The sequence below is a fragment of the Alligator mississippiensis genome, chromosome 16, assembly GCF_030867095.1.
Source record: "Alligator mississippiensis isolate rAllMis1 chromosome 16, rAllMis1, whole genome shotgun sequence".
Classification (NCBI taxonomy): Eukaryota; Metazoa; Chordata; order Crocodylia; family Alligatoridae; genus Alligator; species Alligator mississippiensis.
The window spans coordinates 15307437-15319377 of NC_081839.1; the positions used below are offsets into that span (position 1 = coordinate 15307437).

General features: G+C 59.9%; 1 non-coding gene and 1 pseudogene across 1 annotated transcript; both read left to right on the forward strand.

Annotated features, from left to right (window-relative positions):
- Nucleotides 1–505: 505 nt before the first annotated feature.
- On the forward strand, nt 506–603 carry LOC132246656 (U2 spliceosomal RNA; annotated as a pseudogene).
- Nucleotides 604–10822: 10219 nt separating this feature from the next.
- Nucleotides 10823–11008, forward strand: LOC132246652 (U2 spliceosomal RNA). Its single transcript, XR_009458068.1, has one exon. It is a non-coding gene; the product is annotated as a U2 spliceosomal RNA (small nuclear RNA).
- The last annotated feature ends 933 nt before the right edge of the window (nt 11009–11941 follow it).

Genomic DNA, 11941 nt, shown 5'->3' on the forward strand with positions numbered 1-11941 from the left:
CCAGTGAAGCGCATTGCCCCTCAGGGATTAGAGCCTGTTCCCCCTCAGGAATCAGCAGCTGCCCTTTTGATCCCTGCCCCTTTGAGAAGGGCCCCCAGTGTACCCGTGTCTGCTCAGGGGGTTGCTGCTGCTGTTGCTGGCGAGAGCAGGGCTGGAGGAACGCCCCGTGAAACAGGAGAGGGTTAAAGCGAGATGCTGTCGTCATCATGCTCGCTCGGGCTGTGAGCAAATCATCTCTCATCTCATGGCCAGCGAGGAGGCGGCGGGAGGCAGCGCAGTGTTGAGAGGGCATGAATGAGGGGGCCTTTGGGCTACGTGGGGGGTGTGGGAGGGGGGTGCTTCGGACCTGTTGGGCACGAGATATTGCGGAAGGACTTTTCCGTGTGGGTTTGTGGCGCCAGAAGCTGCAGGTGATGACTGTGAGCGGCGGGGCCTCCGTGGCAGCTTGCGGTGTGTTTGGGGACGCTGCCGGTGGGGGCCCCGAGGTTTCCGTGGGGTTCAGGGTATCGCTTCTCGGCCTTTTGGCTAAGATCAAGTGTAGTATCGGCTGTTTTCAGTGGAAAAACTGACGTGCTAGGCATGCGGGGTCTTTAGACACCCATGAGCAGCGCAGCGCACGAGACGGAGGAGACAGTGACACAGAGTGGAATGGCTGCTTCGAAGGCGAGGTCGGATATGCAGATGAATATGCAGATGAGTATGCAGATTACGGCGGAGGCAGGAACCGAGGCGGAGAGAGTCCGGGAGCAGAGACGTCGGTTGGCGAACCATATCGGTGACTGGGCGGAGACCAGAGATGGTGAGCAAATGGCGATGGAGGAGGAGAAGGAGGAGGAGGGGTGGACCCGCGTTCAACGGAAAGGGAAGGCCCACGTGGGAGCGGGGGGGCAGAAGACCCCTGAAGATGGAGGAGGAGCCTCGCCGGCGGCAGGAAGTCGTCGGGAGACACCAGGGCCAGAGGCAGAAGCAGAGCCTGAAGAAGCAGGAAATGGTGGCCAGGGCACAAAATGGAGGGTGAAAATAACCCTCAGCCCTGAGGGCTATAAAGGAAGTAAGACACTGAGGCGTGGGGAGTTCATGGCAGAGGTGCTCCTGAAGCTTCTCAAAGTGAACCCGAGAGACTTGTACTGTGTAATTGCTTTCGATAACAGAAAAGTTTGGAACGTCACGTTCGAAAATGGGAGCAGTTACGCAGCATTTTGGAAGGCACATGAGGAGGCCCAGAACAGAGGGGATTTGGAGGGCCTGGTTTTTGACATGGGGCGGAGAGCACGAGAGAGAATTCTCTACATCAAGATGTTTACTGAGGTGGACCAAAAAGAAGAAGTTAAAAGATGGCTGGAGCAGAGGGTGGAACGGGTGGCTGTTGTCGAGAGAGAGTGTGATCGCTGGGGGGTGTGGACCGGGGCATGGAAAGCAAAGGTGATGCTCTGCGAGGTGGTGGGAAAGCCCGGGGCAGTCAAGCACTTAGCTTCGGCGGTGCAAATTGGGCCATGCAGAGGTTACGTGGTATATCACGATCAGCCCAAGTTGTGTAACCGGTGCGGGCAAGAGGGGCATTTGGCGGCGTTCTGTCGCCTTACTGTGTGTTACCGCTGTCGGGGCCTGGGGCACACAGCCCAATTCTGTAAGGGGAGCATTGTGTGTCCAGGGTGCGGGCAGGAGGGACACACGCAGCAGGCGTGCCCCTCGTCCTACGCTAACCGCGTACGGATGGCGGGGAGTCGTGAGGAGGCCCGGGAGGAAACGAGAATACTGGAGGAGGAGGAGGAGGCGCAGAGGTTGGTGCCAGAGCAAGGGGACGAGATGTGCGTGGAGGAAACGCAGGTTGAGGAAAGATTCGAGAACGAGGAGAAGGTTTACGAGGGGATCGAAGAGGCAGCCAAAGAGCTGGTGGAGGAGGAAAATGTGGAGAAGTGGACACAGAAAACAGAGGAGGAAGGAAGGGAGGCTGAGGGATTGCAACATTTGAGGGGTATGGTAGCAGATTTGGAAAGGCAACATGGAAAGGGACAAAAGCCGAGTCGTATAAAAGAGAAAGCGTGGGTAGAACAACTGGAGGAGATGGAGGCCATTGAGCAAGGGCGAGACGGGAGTCTCAAGAAAAGGAAGAACTCCGGCGGGGAGGAAAAGGAGACGAAGAAGCCGGGGGTACAAACCGACGGTGGAAAGGAAAGAGGGAAAGGGAAGAAGAAAGAAAAGGGAGAGGGGGAAAGGGAAACGGCAGACATTTTGGGATTTTTGAACCCAAAAGCAGTGGGGGAGCGTTTGAAAACTTCTGGGAAATGGCGGAAAGGGGTGGAATCCGTGCTGGAGACATCGGAGAGTGAGAGTGGGGAAGAAGTGTGAAAAAGGGGAAGTTTTTGTTTGTTGCTACTCGCCATGGCAGGGGCATTGTGTGTTGTCTCCTTAAATGTGAGGAGTCTAGCGTCTAAGAAACGGTGGGAAAGGATGGGAGGGTTTTTGAGGGCGGTGAGGGCTGATATTATTTGTTTACAAGAGTGTGGGATCGGGTGGGAAGAAGATTACGGGGTGCTACGGAGAAGATGGGACAAGGGAAGATCGTGGTGGGCGGGGGCGGGTGGAAATAAAGCGGCGGGGGTGGGAATCTTAGTGGATGAAACACGGGTAACAGTAACCGGAGTGGAGGTCTTAGTTGAGGGGCGCCTGCAACACATGAAGGTGGAGGTGGGGGGGGAGGAGGTGGGGGTTTTCAATGTCTACGGCCCGGCGGTGAAGGAGGAACGGAGGGAATTCTTTCGGAGATTGGCGATATGTGGGGGAGGGGGAGGGAAGAAAGTTTTTGTCGGAGATTTCAACTGCATTCTCGAGGGAGGAGATAGGGAAGGGGGGGTTGGCGGGGGAAGTTTGGATAGTACAGGGAGGTGTTTGGGGAATTGGATTCGGGAAGAGGGGCTGGTGGATGTCTGGAAGGGAGAGCGGGTGGGAACGAGGATTGACCCCAGGGGACAGAAGGTTTCGAGAATTGATTTTGTGTTGGTCTCGGAAGGAGTGGGGGTGGAAAGGAAGGAGGTCGTGGAAGTGGGTTTTAGTGATCACAAGATGTTGAGGGTACAGTTACGGGTCGGGGGAGGGAGAGGGAAGGGGGTGTGGAAGCTGAACACGAGGGTGCTGGAAGACGAACGGGTGTGTAAAGCCTTTGGGAGAGAATATGAGAGGTGGAGAACAACAAGAGTGCTGTTTAAATCACATTGGGATTGGTGGAGGGTTATGAAGGAGAAGATCAAGGGGTGGTTTAGTAGAGTTGGAAAACGGCAAGCGTGGGAGAAGAGGAAGGAGCTGGGGAGATTGCAGGGGAAGGTTCAGGGGCTGATTCGAGAAGCGATGGGGGGAAAGGAAGTGAAGCGGGAGCTGGGGGAGGCGAAACGGGCGGTAGAGGAATGGTTTCGGGGAAAGGAACAGGAAAGGATGTTTTTAGCACGGGCTCCGTGGATGGGGGAGGGGGAGGAATGGGGGAAGTATTTTGCAGGCAGAGTTAGAAAGGGGAGCAAGGAAGTGGGGGCGGTGGTGACAGGGAAGGGAGTGCGGGTCGAGTCGCAAAGGGAGGTGTTAAAGGAGGTGACAGGTTTCTACGCGGAGCTGTATAAAAAGCGAGAGGTGGATGGGATGGCGGGGGAGAGGTTTTTGGGGGAGCTGGAAAAGAGGGTAGAAGAAAGGGAGAGGGTGGATTTGGAGAGGGACGTCACGGAGGAAGAAGTGAAGGAGGTGTTGGGGCAGATGAGGAAGGGGAAGACGCCGGGTTTGGATGGGTTGCCGGCTGAATTTTACGAGCGTTTCTGGGGGGTGGTGGGGGAGGATGTGGTGGAGATGTTTCGGGAGGTGATGGAATCAGGGGTGGTCGGGGAGGGCTTTGCGGTGGGGGTGGTGGTGTTGTTGCATAAGAAAGGGGACAAGGAAGTGTTGAAGAACTGGAGACCGATTACTTTATTGAATGTGGATTACAAGTTGTTCTCAAAGGTGCTGGCAACAAGGATGGGGAAGGTGATGGGAGAGGTGGTGGGGGAAGATCAGACGTGTGCAGTGAAGGGTAGGAGGCTGGGGGATACGCAGTGGGTATGGAGAGATACTTTGGAGTACGTGGGAGAAAGGGGGTGGAAAGTGGTGCTGGGTAGTGTAGATCTAGAGAAGGCATATGACAGTTTGGAGCATGGTTTCCTGTTTAAGGTGTTGGACCGGATGGGCTTCCCTGGGAAATTTGTGGGGTGGGTGAGAGCCCTGTATAGAGGGGCGAGGAGCAGGATCTCGGTGAAGGGCGTTTTGGGAGAGGAATTCAGGGTGGAGAGAGGGGTGCGCCAGGGGTGCCCCCTATCTCCGGAGCTGTTTGTGTGCGGCATAGAGCCGTTGGCACAGAGAGTGAGGAGAGATGGGAGAGTGAGAGGAATACCGGTACCGGGGGGAGGAGAAGTGAGAGTGACTCTGTATATGGATGACGTGATGTTTATGGTGCGGGATAGGGGGTCCTTGGAGAGGGTGGTGGAAAGCATTAAGGAATATGGGGAAGCAGCGGGGCCACGAGTGAACACAGGGAAAAGCAGTTTGTTAGCGGTGGGGGAATGGGCCGGGCTGGAGGAGGTGGGGTGGCAGGTAGAGAAGGAGGGTTTGAAGGTGTTGGGAGTCTATATGGATGTGAAGGGGAAGGGGGAACGGGCGTGGGAGGCGCTTCGAGGGCAGGTGAGGAAGGTGGTAGGGCTATGGCGAACGAGGAAGTTGACGTTTCGGGGAAAGGTGGGGATTATGAAACAGTTTCTGCTGCCAACAATTTTGTTTGTGGCAACGGTATACCCGCCTACCTGGTTGCAGGTGAGGCGGGTGCAAAGGGAGATATGTCTCTTTTTCTGGGGTGGGCAGACGGAGAAGGTGGCGAGGAGGGAGATATATAAGGGGGAGAACTTGGGAGGCTGGGGCGTGCCGGAACTAGAGGTGTTCCTGTACGTGCACTTTTGGAAAGGGGTGGTGCGAATTGCGGGTTTGGAGGGAAGGAAAGTGGCGGCGTTGTGCAGATATTGGGCGGGAAGGTTTTTAAGGAGGTTGGGATTATACGGAGAGAGGTGGACGGGCTTGTGGGCCGAGAGACCGCCCAAGTGGTATGCACGGGCCTGGGCCTTTTTGAGAGCGAAGGGGCTGGAGGAGTTAGGGTGCGAGGGACTGAGAGAAGCAAAGAAGGTGCTGAGAGGAATCAGAGCGAAGGATGAGATGGCAGATATAGGAGAGTTGTCAGAAGGGCAGGTGGGAAGGGCCTGGAAGGGGATAGTGGGGAAAAGATGGAAGGGGGAGCACGAGGATTTTGCGTGGCGAACGGTCAGGAAAGTGCTACCGGTGAGGGCAGAGCAGCGGAAATGGGGTCTGCTAAGGTCAGGGGAGTGTCCGAGGGAACTGTGCAGCAGGGAGGAAACGGTGTTCCACGTGCTATGGGAATGCTCATATGCACAGAAGGTTTGGCAGAAGGTGGCGAAGTTTTGTAAAGAGATAGGGTGGGGGGATTGCGTGAGCTACGAGGGAGCGATGTACGGACTGGCGAGGCATAAAGCGTGGGAATGGGAGATTCGGGTTTTACTGTTGTGTACAAGGATGGCACTGTGGAAAACGCGATGTTTATTGGTACAGAAGGGGCTTTATTTCGCGCCACGGGAATGTGTGTATTTAGCGTACGCAGAGTTGGGGTACTATCGACGGAAAGGAGAAGGAGAGTGGGAAGGTATTGAGTGGCAGAAACTGTTGGAGTGAGAGGGCAGGAAAGGGGTGGGAAAGGTGGAGTAAACAACTGTTTGGATAGATGTTATGTTATGTGATGTTATTTTATGTTCAGCGTTGTTACTTAAGGGAGAGCTAAAATGTTTTTGTAGTTTGAACCTGTAACAAAGAGACAAGCGCTTTCCAGTTTTGTACGGGAAGGTTTGTTGTGCGGTGATGTGAAGGAGAGAGGTTTTTCCTGGTGGTGGTGAAGGAAGGATGCTTTTAATAAAAAAAAAAAAAAAAAAAAAAAAAAAAAATCTGTTCTTATGTTCTCGATGCGAGGACTGACGCATTGAACGCATTTTCCGGTGCCGGGAGCGGAACTCGGAGCTTGCTCCATCCGCTCCACACATCGGCCCGGTTTTGCAGTTTAATTGCTGAAAAAGACAGAGAAACACTTACTCTCGCCCCGCGCCCGGCCTGGTATTGCAGTACTTCCAGGACCGGCGCCAACCCAGTCCGGCAGACTGCCGGAACTATAGAGACAAAAAGTGAGCTGACTAGCAGCTTGCTTTTCTTTCTCCTGCTGCAGCGAGGGTTCTCGTCAGTCATGACGGGCTAGAGAAGGCGGTGCCGCCAGTACGTCCGAAAGGGTATCCGGTTGCGCGAGCGACCGTGCTTCCCAGGTTAGTAGCCAAAGGGTGCTCTGGCTCGCCGGACCCCGATAAAGCGAAAACCCCAGCTCGGGCTAGTAGCCGAAGACCTCGGTCGGTAGGCGAACGCCAGGGTTCGGAGGACGGAACGTGGAGCAACACCCCCAGGTCTCAAGGACGCCCTGATCCACTGTCGAGAACGCTCGAGGCACGGAGACCCCAGCTAGGGCAGAACGTCGACTGCGGATCCCGGAGGACCCTCCCAGGAGGGTAGACCAGCGAACCCGAGCCGGCGAAGTACCCCGACGCACCCCCCCACGATGTCGGGACCCCGACAGGCGGCGGCGGACCCCCGACCATCGATCCACCCCCGGAGGCAGAGAGACTCTCAAAGCCCGGAACCCCGGCTGACGAGAGCCGCCTCCCGGCGGAGGACCCCGGAGCCCGAGGACGCCCCCCGGACAACGACGGAGCGTCCCGTGCGACAGCGGAGCCCTCCGGACCCCCACGGCGCCTCGGTGACGACGACGGGCCCCGAACGGCGACGGCCCCCGGACCCCGGCGGCCCCGAGGACGCCCCCCCCAAGGGTCTCCCCACGCTGGTGGAGGAGCCCCGAACCCCCCCGATGCCGGACCCCCCCACGGACGACCCAGCGGAAGGAGCAGACGTGACGGCGCTCACGTTCCTCCCCTTCCCTCTTCCGGGCAAGCTGTTCTGCCCGACCTGCCACCCGCCGAGACAGTACAGGTCGCACGGCGACATGAACAAGCACCTGCGGCGCTTCCACCAGCTGCGCCTAGCTTTTTACTGCTCCCTCTGCGGCACCGAATACGAGGCCTTGAAGCTCCTCAAGAACCACCAGAAGGTATGCCAAGGCCACGGAGCAGAGAGGAGACCCGGCACGCTGGTGAGGTCCGCCGCCCCGGCCCGGCGCACCCAGGCCGCGGCGCGGAGACCCGCCAGACCGGCCACCCCGCCGACAACCCCACCGGACCAGACCTCCGAGGACCGCCCTACGGAGAGACCTGCCCCGACGACGTCACCGTGCAGGCCTCCGCCCAGGGTCCCCCGACCGAACGCGACGCCCCGACCGGACAGCCCTCCACCGGGACCCCCGGGGCCACCCGAGGCCCCCGCCGCGCCGAGGATTCCGGAGCCGCCGGGAGGAACCGAGCCGCCGGGCGCCCTCCGGCCCCCGAGCGTGCCGGAATCTCCCGGTGCGGAGCCCTCCCCGCAGCAGAGGATGCCCTCTCCGTGGCAGACCCTCTGGCTGGAGGAGCTCTCCCAGGCCACCACCTTCGAGGCTTTCGAGGCCTCGGTGGCCCGGCTCACAGAGGAGCTCTCGGCAGCCGCCCGGCCCGGCCAACCCCGAGGAAACAACAACAGACCGGCGACGCGACGAGACCACAGGCCCCAACCGCAGAGGCGACCCAGGCGCCAGCGCTACGACCCGGCGGCGGCCTCCCGGATCCAGAAGCTGTACCGGGCCAACCGTCCCAAGGCGGTGAGAGAAATCCTGGAGGGACCCTCGGCCTTCTGCCAGGTCCCCCGGGAGGCTCTCTTCAGATATTTCAGCAGGGTCTTCAACCCTCCAACGGATGCCGCCACCCCACGCCCTGCGACCGTCGAAGCGCTGACCCCCGTGCCCCCGGCGGAGGGGTTCGAGGACGCCTTCACGCCGCAGGAGGTGGAAGCCCGCCTGAAGAGGACCAGGGACACCGCCCCCGGCAAGGACGGGATCAGGTACGGTCTCCTTAAAAAACGTGACCCGGGCTGCCTTGTTCTTTCTGTTCTCTTCAACAGGTGCAGAGAGTTCCGGCGCACGCCCGCCGCCTGGAAGAGGGCCATGACGGTCCTCATCCACAAGAAGGGAGACCCGAACGACCCGGGCAACTGGCGACCCATCACCCTGTGCTCCACCGTCGCGAAACTCTACGCCGGCTGCCTGGCGGGCCGCATCGCCGACTGGGCGGTGACCGGCGGAGCCGTCAGCCGAAGCCAGAAGGGCTTCATGTCCACGGAGGGCTGCTACGAGCACAATTTCACCCTCCAGATGGCCCTGGACAACGCCCGGAGGACCAAGAAGCAGTGCGCGGTGGCGTGGCTGGACATTTCCAACGCCTTCGGGTCCGTGCCCCACCGCCACATCTTCGACACCCTCCGCGAGCTGGGCCTGCCGGACGGCGTCACCAACCTGGTGCGCGAGCTCTACCACGGCTGCACCACAACCGTCCGCGCCACCGACGGGGAGACCGCGGAGATCCCCATCCGGTCGGGAGTGAGGCAGGGCTGCCCCCTCAGCCCCATCATCTTCAACCTGGCCATGGAACCGCTCCTTCGAGCCGTGGCGGGCGGCCCCGGCGGGCTCGACCTCTACGGCGAGAAGCTGAGCGTCCTGGCCTACGCCGACGACCTCGTGCTCCTCGCCCCCGACGCCACCCAGCTGCAGCAGATGCTGGACGTGACGTCGGAGGCGGCCAGGTGGATGGGCCTGCGTTTCAACGTCGCCAAGTGCGCTTCCCTGCACGTCGACGGGAAGCAGAAGAGCCGCGTCCTGGACTCCACCCTCACGATCCAGGGCCAGGCGATGCGGCACCTGCGCGACGGGGAGGCCTACTGCCACCTGGGGACGCCCACCGGCCACCGGGCCAGGCAGACGCCGGAGGAAACCATCAACGGCATCGTGCAGGACGCGCACAAACTGGACTCGTCCCTGCTGGCCCCGTGGCAGAAGATCGACGCGGTGAACACTTTCCTCATCCCCCGCGTCGCGTTCGTCCTGAGAGGCTCGGCGGTCCCCAAGACCCCCCTCAAGAAGGCGGACGCCGAGATCCGACGGCTGCTCAAGAAGTGGCTGCACCTGCCGCTGCGGGCCAGCAACGAGGTCCTGCACATCCCCTACCGGCAGGGGGGTGCCAACGTGCCCCGCATGGGAGACCTCGGCGACATCGCCGTGGTCACCCACGCCTTCCGCCTCCTGACCTGCCCGGACGCGACGGTAAGTATCATCGCCGCCAGCGCCCTGGAGGAGACCGCCCGCAAGAGGATCGGCAGGCAACCCACCGGACGTGACTTGGCCACCTTCCTGAGCGGCTCGCTGGAGGGCGAGTTCAGCCGAGACGGCGGGGACTTTGCCTCGCTGTGGAGCCGAGCCCGCAACGCCACGCGCCGCCTCGGGAAGCGCATCGGCTGCGCCTGGACTTGGACCGAGGAGCGCCGGGAGCTGGCAGTCTCCCTGCAGCCAGCCCCGCACGCCGACCCCGTGACCGTGACGCCCCGCACGAGGACCTTCCTGGAGAGGTTCCTGAAGGACGCCGTCCGCAACAAATACGCCGGCGACCTGAGGGCCAAACCCGACCAGGGCAAGGTCTTCGACGTCACCTCGAAGTGGGACGCCAGCAACCACTTCATGCCCAGCGGGAGCTTCACGCGCTTCGCGGACTGGCGCTTCCTCCACCGCGCCCGCCTCAACTGCCTGCCTCTCAACGGGGCCGTCCGCTTCGGCCACCGGGACAAGAGGTGCCGCCGGTGCGGCTACGCGGCCGAGACCCTCCCCCACGTGCTGTGCAGCTGCAAGCCGCACGCCAGGGCCTGGCAGCTCCGCCACAACGCCGTCCAGGACCGGCTGGTGAGGGCCATCCCGGCCGCCGCGGGGCAGGTCTCCGTCAACCGCACCGTCCCGGGCTGCGAGAGCCAGATGCGCCCCGACATAGTGATCACCGACGAGGAGGCCAAGAAGATCACCATCGTGGACGTCACCATCCCGTTCGAGAACCGGCGCCAAGCCTTCACCGACGCCCGGGCTCGCAAGCGGGAGAAGTACGCCCCGCTGGCCGACACCCTGAGGGGCCGCGGCTACGACGTGACGGTCGACGCGCTCATCGTGGGGACGCTCGGAGCCTGGGACCCCAGTAACGAGAGCGTCCTGCGCGCCTGCCGCGTCTCCCGCCGCTACGCCAAGCTGATGCGCTGCCTCATGGTGTCCGACACCATCCGGTGGTCCCGCGACATCTACGTGGAACACATCACGGGCCACCGCCAGTACACGGACCCCAGCAGGAGAACAGCCGCCGGACCGGACCCGGAGGGGACCGCCTGAACCGCCCCCCTCCGCAACAGACGGACCTTCGCTTCAAGAGGACTCATCAACGACGGACGACGACCCAGCGCCACCCGAAGAGGACCCCCGCGATAGACTGTATCTAGACTGAGACGCTTCATCTTCGGACCACTCCTCCCACCGTCGCGGACCATTGTCACGGGTATGTGTGTTTCTATCCTCTTTCTCTCTCAGCGTCGCGAAACCCCCTCCCTCCCCCTCCCCACTCCCCTCCCCTTACCCCCGGGCTTAGTTGGCTAACTTTGTATCGCATGTAACCTAGGTGCGTTCCCAACCTCACCCCCATCCTTCTATTGTTAGTCCCTCGCCCGGGCGTTCTGTATTTCCCTATCGGCTTTGTCATCTTTTTTGGATTTACCATCCTTACCATTTACTGATAAAAGTCAATCTGTTCTTATCAGTTTAATATCTGATATGTCCTCGATGTGAGGACTTTATATTAAATGGATTTTTGGAACTGGGAGATGGACTCGGAGCTTGCTCCATCCACTCCACGCATCGGCCTGGTATTGCAGTGCCTCCAGGAGCGGTGCACCTCCCTTCGGGGAGAACTTCCTGTTGTCAAAAAGTAGATCTTGTTGCTTCTTCACAGACGTTTGGGGGGGCTGGGCAGGGACCCCTAGCAGTCTGGCAGGCGGGCTGCTGCTTGTCCGAAGCTTTCAAGAGAACGGGTTGGCTGTCTGTCTGGAGGAAAGCCGTCCCTCTGTCTGCACCTGGATGGAGAGCGTGGGCAGCAGCGTGCAGCTGAGGAGGGTGTCAGGAGCAGCCTGCTTAGTGGCCCCCTGCGAACAGCTCTGTTGTAGCGGAAATCCTTTCACAGCAGAAATCGTGGGCTTTAGGATGCCAGAAAGCTGTGGATGTTGTCATCACACTGTTATGAAGCAAAGCGAACCAAACTGAACACAGGCGGTACGGTACGGTACAGTACGTCTCAGAGGTCAGATGCGAGCCAGAACTGAAAGCTGGAAGGCCTGGGAAGAGCTAGAGGCCGCCACAAAACCAAGGCGAGGCTTCTGGAGCACTATGCGCTACACACCAAAAGCATTGTTCCAGTGGTTGGGTGTGAACTAGCTGTGAACAACTGAGAGGCTCCACACCCGGAACTGAAAAGGCTTGGCTCCATTTAAATTGTCCTCAACTCCTTCACAGGCAACAATACCTCTCAGTTGTTCACAGCTAGTTCACACCCAACAACTAGAACAACGCTTTTGTGTATGGCCACCAGCCATGAGGCGCCAGGCACGCTGTTGTAGGGGGCAGTCTTGAATATGAGCCTTTGGCCAGGACGTGGGGTTTGTGCGTCTCCCCTGCCCACGGAGGGCACTCCTCCCACTGCACCGTCCATCTTCCCCTGCTCAAAGGCCACACGGCAACGACAAAACTATGCATGCGCTCACCACGTACTTGGTGACAGACTTGTTTTTAGCTAGTCACTCTCAGCTAATACATTCTGATTTTTTTGAACTGTTACTT